Source organism: Anas acuta, chromosome 5, assembly GCF_963932015.1.
Source record: "Anas acuta chromosome 5, bAnaAcu1.1, whole genome shotgun sequence".
In the NCBI taxonomy this organism is placed as follows: domain Eukaryota; kingdom Metazoa; phylum Chordata; class Aves; order Anseriformes; family Anatidae; genus Anas; species Anas acuta.
The window spans coordinates 38,921,629-38,934,173 of NC_088983.1; the positions used below are offsets into that span (position 1 = coordinate 38,921,629).

The 12,545-nt window shown below is 37.1% G+C and overlaps 1 long non-coding RNA gene across 8 annotated transcripts in view; it reads left to right on the plus strand.

The window, feature by feature from the left end:
• LOC137857580 (uncharacterized) overlaps positions 1–12,545 on the plus strand; it is a 278,206-nt gene that overhangs the window by 254,886 nt on the left and 10,775 nt on the right. For 7 of the 8 annotated variants that reach the window (XR_011097158.1, XR_011097156.1, XR_011097160.1 and 4 more), the window contains 2 exons: positions 8,061–8,220; positions 9,058–9,239. The exons of the other annotated variant lie outside the window; for it this stretch is intronic. This is a non-coding gene — a long non-coding RNA (uncharacterized lncRNA). The remainder of the gene's footprint in view (positions 1–8,060; positions 8,221–9,057; positions 9,240–12,545) is intronic. 8 annotated transcript variants of the gene reach the window in all.

Here is a 12,545-nt window from a genome sequence, read left to right on the forward strand (position 1 = left end):
ATTTCATGCTATTTCCTATGTATTCAAAAGCCCACTTAAATATATTTGGACTGTTATAAGTGTAATGTATACAAGGAATCTAATCTGGAATATTACTTGCTACCAATCACCAAAAGAAAGCTTAGCAATATTCAGTTTATTTTTACTTATTTGGTTTTCTTGCATACACACTGAGAAAATATTGTATGCAAACTATTGAAACACAGATTCAGATCACACAATGATGTTTTTACAGAGGTGATTTTTAAGATGAAAGCTGGACTTTAAAGCCAAAGATGCCTTTTGCATTGAACTTCGTAAGAGCAGTACAAGTCTTGAATCACAGTGTACATGGGTGGTACTCCTATGCCTAAAGCTATGTGAAATTAATGACACCCATGTGGTTAATCTTCAGTAAAGGCAATGAATGGTGTAAAATAATTCAGCAGACCTGTGGAAAGGCAGGGTACCACTTGGTTGGACATACACATTTTATTCCTTGGCACTAGAGCTAAAGGAGTGGTTATTTCATTCCTAGTTATTTTATCATGCTGGGAGATAAATAGAAAACTTCAGCATAGAAAAATAATAAATCTATTGGTGAAAATAAATCTAATATTTTACAGCAGCTATAGTCCTGTTATTGGTTTGAACAAGAGCTGTCTGGAGGTCTTACTTTCAGTGGAGACCTGCCAAATAATATGAATCATGAAACTTAACCCATATGGCTTCGAGTCTATTTTCATTTATGCTTGTATAAAATCTTGTAGCCAGCTAGAGTAAGAGACACTTGTGCACATTCCCAGGATATGAAAAATAAAGAAATCATCAAGTGACAGTAATAGCTGAGCAGTAGTTCTTCCTCTATAGTTTGTTCATCTGCTGTAATGCACCTACTAAAAGTGACTGAACTTTGGAAAGAGCCAACACTTCAGAATGCAAGCTAGTAAAATTGTCAGACTTATTTCAAAGTTATTCCAGTCATAAAGCCTTCCTGAAGTGAGACAGATTTTTAAAATCCTTTAGTGAGATATTAAAAATGTCTGCCTAGGCAGCTCAGTGCAACATGGCATTCCTAACCACAGCACAGTGCTAGAAGTGCTAACTCTCTGTACAGCTTCACCTCCAGACCTTGTCCTGCCTCAGCAGAGGTGTGCTGGCTCTTCAGAGCACAAGAGGAACATCTAGTGTGTCTAGCATCACTGTGCATATTTAATTGTACCACTGCCTCTTAAGGAGCAAAGTTAGTACGGTATCCAACTGAATACAGAGGATCCGTGTAGTTATTTACCCAAATAATTGTTTGTTTGTTGTGTAAGGAAATTTCTACATAATAAAAAGAGAAAGTTTCAGAACTATAATACTGAGTTCCTTGGTGGTCAAAACATTAAGGCTTAGAGTGGAATCTAGCAGTCACACATATTTTTTCTTTCTGTTATAATTCAATACATTCAGCTCACACGATGCTTTTTATGGTAATTGCTTCTCATGTAGGGCTTTTTTTTTTTTTTTTTTTTTTTTTTTTTGATATTTAGGTTCAAGTCAGAACAAAATGGCAAATAAAAATAATTTCTTTTACCTGCAACCAGCATGACTGGCACAGACAATTTATCACAGCACATCTGTTAACTTTCTGCTGATAGGAGACAAGAAGAAAGACTGACAAACTGTTGAATTGGTTGAGATTAAATGAAGCTTTACTCACCCCTTGGACTAAACATTTTTCCCTGTTTTTTCCTTCTGTACTTACCTTTGAAGAGGCTGATTTCTTGGTATTTCTGGGACACCAGCAGATGCAAACATCAGAAACCTGTTCTTATTACAACATGAACTGTTTTTCATTTCCTTATGAGAGTGTAACCTGGAAAGAGCAGCTCTTTGCCTAAAGCAATATTTTGAGTCAAAGAAATGCATGCAGAGAGAAGACCTCTTTCTCATGAAAAATGCAGCTACTAAGAGCACAAATCTCTGCTGGCAGCATATGAAAATCACAGTTAAATGTGAGGGACCTACTTGACACACTTTTAATGATGAGGAGATTTCTTTATCGTAGTGCATAAAACTCTTGGAAGTATCTCATGGGATTACAGGATGTGTGGCTTCTTTACTAGTGTTTTTCATAGTTTTCCCCTTGTTTTTGCATTGCTTGGATATATCCATTTCTATTTAGACAAAGTAGAAGTTAAACAATAGCTGAAGGTAAAAAGTTTTTTCATCTCTATATTTTTGTTAGTCATTTCCCGAATGTACAGATAAGATCTTTTTGATTTTTTTTCCCAATCAAATCTTGAGTGTGGTTCCTGTTTTGTTTTGTTTCTTCCAATCCATGTGTCCAAGTACTGTGGAAATCACATACAAGGAACATTCTCATTGGTTACCTCAAGCTTACCACAAATATATATCTTGTAATTGCAGGGGAAACAGTTGTGATCTCAGATGATTCATGTGGTCACCGCTGGCAAATGGGAACATTTAATGGTAACCATAGCATATTTATTTCTAGTCACTTCCCTAAGTATAATGTACTCTGTACAGATAAGTTTTGAAGTGAAATCCCAGCTACAACCTCTTTTAGTATATAATTTAAGTGTATTTTCAGTAAAGACTATTTTTGCCTTGTGAGCAGGGACAATGTTGGTCATCTTTTGTCACAGTCTTACTTTTTGTGTTATGTAATTTATTAGGAGGTTTTTTGTTAATGAAGGGAGGTTTTTTGCTAATGTTGTAAAACCTAACAGACAAGCAAAATATATTTTCCATGTTTGAATATCATATAGGAGTCAAATTCTTCACAGGAATCTAGATCTTTTCTTAATTAAGGCTCTTGGTTTTTACAAGATCTGGTATGCTCATATAATTGTTCACATTTTTTTTTGTTTCTGTGATAACTATAATTTTAAATATTCCCAATTATTCACTTATAAAATGAAAGTTTATTCACTCTCATCCTAATGAGTTCAATTGACCCATCCTGTGTTTACCAGTCTTTGAAAAGTTTGGGGTATTTCTTTCCTTTTTTAATCCCTTGAAACACGGTATTATTACTAACTTTATGGATTACATGACTGTCTACTACCATTTTGATGTTTTCCCCTACTATATACTAAATCTAAGATCTCTATAAGAAACATATGGACTATACCCTTTAGTGTAGAAAAAAAGCAAGCATGAGTACCTCTCCTCATCAAATTAATAAATAATTCCCTAAAGCCTGTTAAGAGTTTTTGTTGTTATTTTGTTTTGTTTTGTTTTGTTTTTTAACCTTCTCCTAGAATGATGGTGCACTCCTGGTGTTCCCATCTTACTGTCTTAAAACACCACATTTGTTAGAAATTGTAATGAAACTATTTGAGTTCTCTGTCAGGGAGGAGAAAACATCCATCTGCACTGCTAGTTTGGTATTGTGAAGAGGCAAGGAGAGGCAGAAACAATTTAATTCTTCAACACTCAATGAAAATCATCTATCTGTCAAACTAAAGTTATTGAAATATTATGAGTCTACATGGATTGCAGGGATGTTATTAGCAGGTATCTTAGCAACACCAGTAGGATCTTGGCAGTGGACAATTGGATAAAGTTCATCATATGTACACAATTCTATCAGCAGCATATTTCACTGGAAGGAAAAACACTACTTGTAATTCCTGCCATGTGTTGCAATTTATTTACTATTTGATAAAAGCATAATGCTAAATGCCAAAAATAAATAAATTTGTTATAGATAATGTGAAATATTACTAGATACTGAGAGATTGACCATCAATTATCTGAATACAGAGAACCTATAAAATATATTTTGTTGACTAGTCATCTAAGTCATTTTATGACAGTACTGGGAATAGGCCAAATACACCACACAGACTTCAGATTTTTCATTTACTCTTGTTTAAAAAATATGAGCCAATATTAATCACCTTAGAACATTTAAAATCTGGACTGACTAAATTTTTATGGCAGAACTTCCCCCGACTTCAGTGGGATGAAAATTTCCCCCAGTGCCTCAAAATAATCTGCAGGTAGCATCCTGACACCTGCTCCAAAATAAAGCTAACAAGCTAAAAACTGCGGCACCAGCCATGGGTGGAAAAATGCATGAAGAATATTGTGTCTATTCCAAATCAGCCCGGAGGATGGTTTGTGAACATAGAATGACCTTTCCTAGGTGAGCTTTCAGGTGATAATACTCATTTATTTTCAAAGACTAACACTTGATCTTTATTTGTTCCTAATGATCTTTATTATTCACAGATGCTTCTATCTAAAATGCAATCCTGCTTGTATGTTCTTGCCCTGATATATTCTGCAGGCATGTTGTCTTATATTTATTATAAATGCTTGATGTTATCACCAAAACCATTTCCCTCAGCACCTTAGTGTTCAATGGAGGTGTTTAACCCATGCCTTAGTGTACATCCAGTGATTATTAGATTGTATCTCCTAACATCTTTTCACCATTTCATGAAGACCACAAGGAGTGGAGTGAAACTGCTGATCTTCAGGGGTGCATAGCACCTGCTGTGAAAAGTTGAACTTTACTTTCCATTAATTTCTTTGGAGGAATGGGGGATATGTGAAGCACTCAGCACATCCCTGACTGAGCCCTAACTTCTCTTTAACCTTTCACTCTTCTCCTGACAGCCTTTCATGAGATGATAAAAACAAGCTGGGAGACAGAGTCTAATAATCACATAAAGTTACATGGAATTTCCTCTCTGACAACCACAAGGTTATACTATCCAGTGACCTAGCTGTATTTATGGAATACAGGAAACCTTTACCTCCTTTCCTTTAGGCTTTATAAATAAACACTCTAACATAAAAATACACAACTGCCACACTGTGTCTCACACCATTTTAAGGCATCTTACTGAGCACTGTTTGCAGCCAAACACATTGAGATGAGGAAGGGAGCCTTCTGTTTCCCTTACTGTACCTCCTCAGGCACTGTCACCTATAGAGCACAGAAGGGCTCTGTATGAATAAAGTGTTGTTTGAGTGCTGAATTGTGAGACTTTGGGCAATATACAGTGGTTGATTGATCATTTCACAGATTTGTTTAGAAGAAGAAATTTACAAAGCAAACCACCCACAACTTTTCAATAACAAGCTCATGCATTTCTTTAAACAGAAACGAAAGGTATCTGAGCTAATTCTGATGTCAGAGATTACCAGGCAAGACACATGAGGTATCTAATTTCTGTGAGGAAAAAACTACAAAAAATATTCTGTAAGTCTTAATTTTCAGGGGGTGAAATGGTCCAAAGTAACTGCTTACTACTACCATTTATGTTCTATTAAGGAAGTTAGGAAAGCATATCAGGATTACTTTGCTAAGACCTTTCCTAGGTGAAGACCTGTATAGTATATGGGTACTGAAATATACATAATTTCATGCATTCACAATCAAAGCAGTCTGAATTTTGAATATCAAACACAATTAATGCATTATTAGAAAAGGAGATAAGGTCAAGTATTTTTTCAAAAACATAGTTGATAACTTTCTTCACAAGAAATGCAAATTGTTCTCAGACAATATAAAACTGGCATATATTAAGGCACATCTACAAGTTATTTAAATCATGATATTAAATCATTTGAAAAAATTGCTCTAAATCTAGATAAGCACGATCTAAGGATGGAATTACAGTTACATTTCCAACTTCATTTCTTCATTGTCTACTTTTGAAACTGACAGCTATTATTAATTTTAACAGATGCTTTTAATAATAATAATGATAATAATTGTAACAATTATAATAATAAAGATGCCTGTGTCAATTAGAAAATACATGAAAATTGCTTTGCAGCCTAATGAGCTGATAAACAATTGGAATGACAAGAATGCTAAATATTTTGTCCCAGCAGATTTCTGCCTGCAATGGTCAGTAAGAAGTATGTATGCAGCCCCTAGAAAACTTCCAATGTATGCTATGGTACATGGCCTCAAAATGCGTTGGATGCAACATCGTCTCAAGCTAATAGCAAAACTCAGCAGTGCACTTTTTTTTTTTCTTTCTTTCTTTTTTGGTACTTAAAGAAAACAATGTCCTCATGGTTCAGGGACACAAATGAAAACCACAGCCTAAATTCAGGATGCACTTTTAGTACCACCCTGACAAGTATATGGTTCTTTCAAAACCATTAACTCACAGAGGGCCACATGATCCGTGGTACAATTTAGTTTCCAAGAGGTAGTAGCTGGTTTTAATACTGGGAATGATTTTACAAATCAGGAATTTCTGACATTCATTGAAAACTATGCTGACCTCTCCAAAAACAAACATTATCACTTGACATTTTTAAACCAAAATAGTAAACCTGAAACATCACAATAGACCTGAGGATGATGGATAGTGTGCCTTCAACCACTAGGGCAATGGGGAAGACATATCTACATGGTCTTCTGCTTTCCATAATGAGGAAGGAAGGTGGCAGCCATGGGATTACTGTACTGTTTTTTCTAGGCAGGTTCTCTCTATTACACTGTCTTTTAGACTGCTGGCTACCAGCAGCTGACCCACTGGCAAAACTGTGAATCACAGAGCTCAGATCCAGATCTGACAGAGAACTTGCCCAGAATTTGAGTGGGGATAGTTTCAGTGTTTCCCTCTGGCTTTTCCTATATAGCTATATGCTTATTTTTATTTCTATATCCAGAACTTATTTCTTTTTACCAAGTATTTTAATTAAGGGAGATCACAGGAAGATAGATTCCAAATCCCAGTTTGCAGCAAACTTTTACATAAGATGCAACAAGCTCACATAACAGGACTCATAAATAATAGGAGCAAGGTACAGTATAAAAATATACTCAGTGGATAAAACATAACTTAACTACTCAAAATGGTCCTTATCTTCCTTTGAGACTTTAGATAAACATATTTCAGTACCATTCTGCCCAGTTATGCTGCTGTTTCTCTGTTCCCCATCCCGTTTTCCTAGAAGCCTGTGCAAAACAGAGTTCATAATATGAATCATACTTTAACCTTAGATTACCAGGCATTATCACTTGGCAGTCTTAGTAAGAAAAACTGAATGATTTTATGCTTTAGTTCTCTAAAGGTATCCCAAAATACTTTTTAGGGTCAGTCTGTTAAAGACAAAAGCAGATAATGATGAAAGGTTATAGTCAGACTGTATGTATCCATATAGTGTAAAATGAATCAAGGACAGAGTCTGTTATCTTGGAAAACAGCTTTGTGTATGATAAAGAAGACTAGAGAAGGGAAGTGAACAACGAGTCTAAATGCCAGGTGTGCTGTTGTGAACTAGCATGTTTTGACTGTTCTGCACAGCTCACATACTCCATATTTTGTCATGTCTTGATATTTCTACACTTAGGGTCTCTAAATCCCAGAGCTGAATGTTGGCTTATAAAAGAAGTTTTTTGTTTTCTGTCTGTGAAAACGAATGAAATGTACTGAAACCATATGGCTAATCTATTCAGTATGTTTTTGAAATGTGTTCTGGTTTTTCTTCCCTCTGTCATGGCTAGAGAGGTGTCCTTTCAGCCTAATCTCTCTCCTCTAACCAGATGTGCAAACATGCCTCTTAGAAAGCAAAACCGCTGGAATGGAATAGAATGGAGGGGAGTGGAATGGAATGGAATGGGAGAAGGTTAAAAACACACATCAGTTTCAGTATCTCATTGTTTTCCCTTCAGTGACATACTTTTCTGGATGTTTCTGTGTATACAGCCTATGTATTTATTAAACTCCTATCCTCCCACTTTACTGAAATTCCCTTTCAACCAAAGTCCCCAGAATAAATAAGTACCTCAGCTGTTCATCATTTGTCCAAACTTTATTGAAGTTTCTTCAATATTTTAAGAACTTATGGTCATTCTTGGGTACACACACACAGTATGTTCATATTAATATATAGGTTGTCAGACCTGCTTCTTCCCCAAAATTTTTCAAGAGAAGAGACACCTTAGTATGATCCCCCAGCTATTTTACATTTGGAAGTTGCTGAGAACCAGAGACTCTTTTCAGTGCAAGAATTAAGTTGCTGGTCATCAGGATCATTTTTAGACCAAATGTACGTATTTTAATCTTTAATATTTGTCCTCTTTTTATCAGGGTAATACCATCGCAGCAATTTCCACTGGATGAAATGCCAGTTTGCAGGAATTCATCTGAGGTAGAAAAAGACCCCTGATTCACAGCACACCTACATGAACTTGGCAAGCCTTTGAAACGGAGAACAGAGCATGGCCCAATGAGGCACTAACAACTTAAAGTAAATTTAGTCATTTAATAGATTTACATTTTCAAAGATACCTCTTCAGACAGAATTTTCTGCTGCTGCTTCACCACTATGTGATATACTGGGCTAAGTTAATTCTTAGAAAAATGTGAGCAATAAGAGGGATAACATACCTTTTCCTACTTTTTCTGATTTAGGATAAACAAAAGATTAATACTGTTGATTCATCTGAGCACTAAGAAGTGCATTTTACCCTGCAGAATATTCCACTACCTGTAATTTGAATATGTAGAATGTGGGATTCATATATGAATGGAATCATATATAGTGCCCCACTCATTCTTTTTTTTTTTTTTTTTCCCCAGCATTGTTTTGAAGGTGTTTAAATTATACAGTATTTATTTAATTTCCACATTAAAGTATGACTTTGTTATCAAAACAAAATATAACTTTGAGTAAACATGGTAAGGATTAGAAGTCTTATTCCAAACATCCAAAATCAATGAGAATGTTGCCACTAGAATGGAAGCAGCTCATACCTTCTAGGAAGGAGCAGTTTCAGTGACAGCAAAATAAGGATGTTTTAAAGGTGTAAAGTTTGAAAATAAAGGTGTAAATTTTGAAAATAAATATATTTTACATATAATCCAAATATCTTCCATGTATTATAAAATTCTCTTGTCAGGGTTCCCTGGAGTTTACCAAACTGAGACCAGCAGAGACAAATGCTGAAGCAGATTTAGCAAGCGTATTATATAGTAATTTTAAGGTGGGCTCTAAGGGCTCTGATCCTTTTCCCTTCCTTCCCCTTCTATATGAGCAACAATGGCAATGAATAAGTTAATAATAATAAATCCTTTCTGTCTGCAGATCCCAGCTCTCCTGCTACAGAAGTCAAACACTACCAGTGGACTGTGCAAGAGATTAGTATAGTTTTCAGATGCGGCCTGTTTTTGACCTCTCATGAGACAAGACACAAGGGTGGCAGCTAGTTCCAGTAGTGATTGTCCTTTCTACAACGTGACCATCTGAAATGACATAGAAACTTGACTGTGAGCTTAAAATTCATTAAAATCATTAAAAATTTTGGTCATTTCCATCTGTGCTAAATTTGAACTGTGACCTGGAGGGCAAAGTCTCCACATTCCTCAGAGAAATAGTGTCCTCATAATTCATAGAGTCATCTTCATTCAAGGAAAGGAAGGAAAAATTCAAGTGAAGTTTCATGTCTTTCCAATGAGCAGTCAGCATCTCTGTCACTGACTAAAGCTGCTACCGTAGTGGATTCAAAATGAAATTTGACTTGAAAAGGAGGAATTAGTGGATGAAGGCATGAAATTTTTCAATGCAGTTCACTCTGTGATAGGCATATTCCTTTAAAATATTTTACAACTTAACTTATTCTGTGAATATGAAAATCGTTGAACTTCAGTACAATCACAGAATCACAGAATTTCTAGGTTGGAAGAGACCTCAAGATCATCGAGTCCAACCTCTGACCTAACACTAACAGTCCCCACTAAACCATATCCCTAAGCTCTACATCTAAACGTCTTTTGAAGACTTCCTGGGATGGTGACTCCACCACCTCCCTGGGCAGCCCGTTCCAGTGCCTAACAACCCTTTCAGTAAAGAAAGTCTTCCTAACATCTAACCTAAAACTCCCCTGGCGTAACTTTAGCCCATTCCCCCTCGTCCTGTCACCAGGCACCTGGGAGAACAGGCCAACCCCCACCTCGCTACAGCCTCCTTTAATGTACTTATACAGAGCAATAAGGTCACCCCTGAGCCTCCTCTTCTCTAGGCTGAACAAGCCCAGCTCCTTCAGCCGCTCCTCATAGGACTTGCTCTCCAGGCCCCTCACCAGCTTCGTCGCCCTTCTTTGGACCCACTCAAGCACCTCGATGTCCTTCTTGTAGCGAGGGGCCCAAAACTGAACACAGTACTCGAGGTGCGGCCTCACCAGAGCCGAGTACAGGGGGACGATCACCTCCCTAGCCCTGCTGGTCACAGTGTTTCTGATACAAGCCAGGATGCCGTTGGCCTTCTTGGCCACCTGAGCACACTGCTGGCTCATATTCAGCCGACTGTCCACCATCACTCCCAGGTCCTTCTCTGCCTGGCAGCTCTCCAACCATTCCTCACCCAGCCTGTAGTTCTGCTTGGGGTTATTGCGTCCCAGGTGCAGGACCCGGCACTTGGCCTTGTTGAACTTCATACAGTTGACCTCAGCCCATCGGTGCAGCCTATCCAGATCCTCCTGCAGAGCCCTCCTACCCTCGAGCAGATCGACACACGCACCTAGCTTGGTGTCATCTGCAAACTTACTGAGGGTGCACTCAATGCCGTCATCCAGATCATTGATGAATATGTTAAAGAGGACTGGCCCCAGCACCGAGCCCTGGGGGACGCCACTAGTGACTGGCCTCCAACTGGACTTGGCTCCATTTACCACAACTCTTTGGGCCCGGCTATCCAGCCAGTTTCTAACCCAACGAAGCGTGCGCCAGTCCAAGCCAAGAGCAGCCAGTTTCTTGAGGAGAATGCTCAAGCCAGACTTGGGTTCCAAACTAGCAGAAATCATCACAAAGGTGGTACAAGCAGGATAAAATAGGTTGCAGCACCTGATTTTCAAAACATGAAGTTTGATGCTGGCCAAATCTACTTGTCAGCTTTCCTGAAATAAATAGGACACGTGAGGTGTCTTCCTTTGCCAACAATAAAAATCTGTCTGTACTCAAAAAACAATTGCTATAGATCACAGAACATGAGAAAAATCCTTGGAATTTAGATCTGGATTTGATTCTATGTCAACTAGAAGCACCAGAAAGAGGTCTTTCTAGTATTATGGACGGCGTGACCTAAAAATAGCTTTCTGAGTCTTAAACACATATATGCAAATATAACGTCATTTATCATTTAGGTTTTTTTTTCCTCACAGGGGAATAAAGACAGAAAAGTTGGCTAATAGCAACTAGACATAATCATCTTGCTTTTTAAAAGAAAGAAATATATGAATAAAAGAAAGGAAAGAGAGAATTTAAAGTACATGATCTCCTTTAAGAAGAGATTGGACTGTGCACTTAGTCACATGGTCTGAACTTTTGGGTAGACCTGTGCGGTGTCAAGAGTTGGACTTGATGATCCTTAAGGTTCCCTTCCAACTCAGGATATTCTATGATTCTATGATTCTATGATTCCTTCTATCTTCCATTTGCAATGCTGTGAGTTCTGGTAATCTGCTTTTAGTTACTGGATTTTTATGTGATGCAGAGTGCTCTCTTTTCTATTAATATATTGTTTAATGTAAATGTTTTTAAACAGCAATTAATAGCATTGCTCACTGGATTCTTTTATTCCCATGAATGGGTGAAATTACCTGTATATCTATAGCCACGTAGCTCTACTTTTAAATAGTATCATATCTTCTTTAAGTACCCCACTTGCTCACAATATCAGTATGGACAGTAGGTAGCAACTATGGCAGATCATCTTCACAGAATCCCAACAAGAGGTCTCAGTCCTATCCTGAAATTTTACTTTTTACTTTACGTTTACTTTTTACTTTTATTGAGAAATAAATTTAATCTCTATGACTCAAACAAATATACCATCCAAAATGGTGCAAATTTTCATTCTGGGTTCTGAAACAGAGTTCTTTCCAATAACAAAAGGAATGAGAGGAAAAGTTAAATAGAATATATTTAAATGCCCTCTTAAGAAATAGCTTGTATCTGCTAGATTCTCATTACAGCAGTGTATCTAAGCATGCAAAAGCCCAAAGGAAAACAGCTTGCAGGCTTTTTCTTTGAAACAGTTATTTGTGGGATCTGGCAATGTCCAATGTCCTTGCACCATGAAAAACAGGAACTCCACCTACAAAACTCATGACCCCAAGATGTGTAGATCCTGTAATATCAAGTGGGTTGAGGTTTCTTACACTTCTCATAATGGACCGTTCATAGGAGATGCTACACACTCCCCATGATTTCAATGAGATTAATCTCATGAGATTTCACAGGATTCTCTTACTAGTGATATACGCAATTCACATCATTTATAACTTTTACATCATTTATGTAATTTCTAACACTTCCAATATCATAAATATATTGGTTTCATTAGCAGGAGTTTCACTAAAGAATTAGAAACAATCATATATTGCATTTTCTGAAATAAAATAGCAGACCCAATGTGCACTCAGAGAAAACAGTGGTTGCCTTGGCACTTCAGACTAAGTCTGTGTGGTTCAACAGCCTCACTGGTCTGATACAAATGTCCAAAGAATAAATGAGAAAACAGAAAATGTGTTACCACTAATGTAGGATACAAAAAAGGGCAAAAGTGAGCAGAGATGT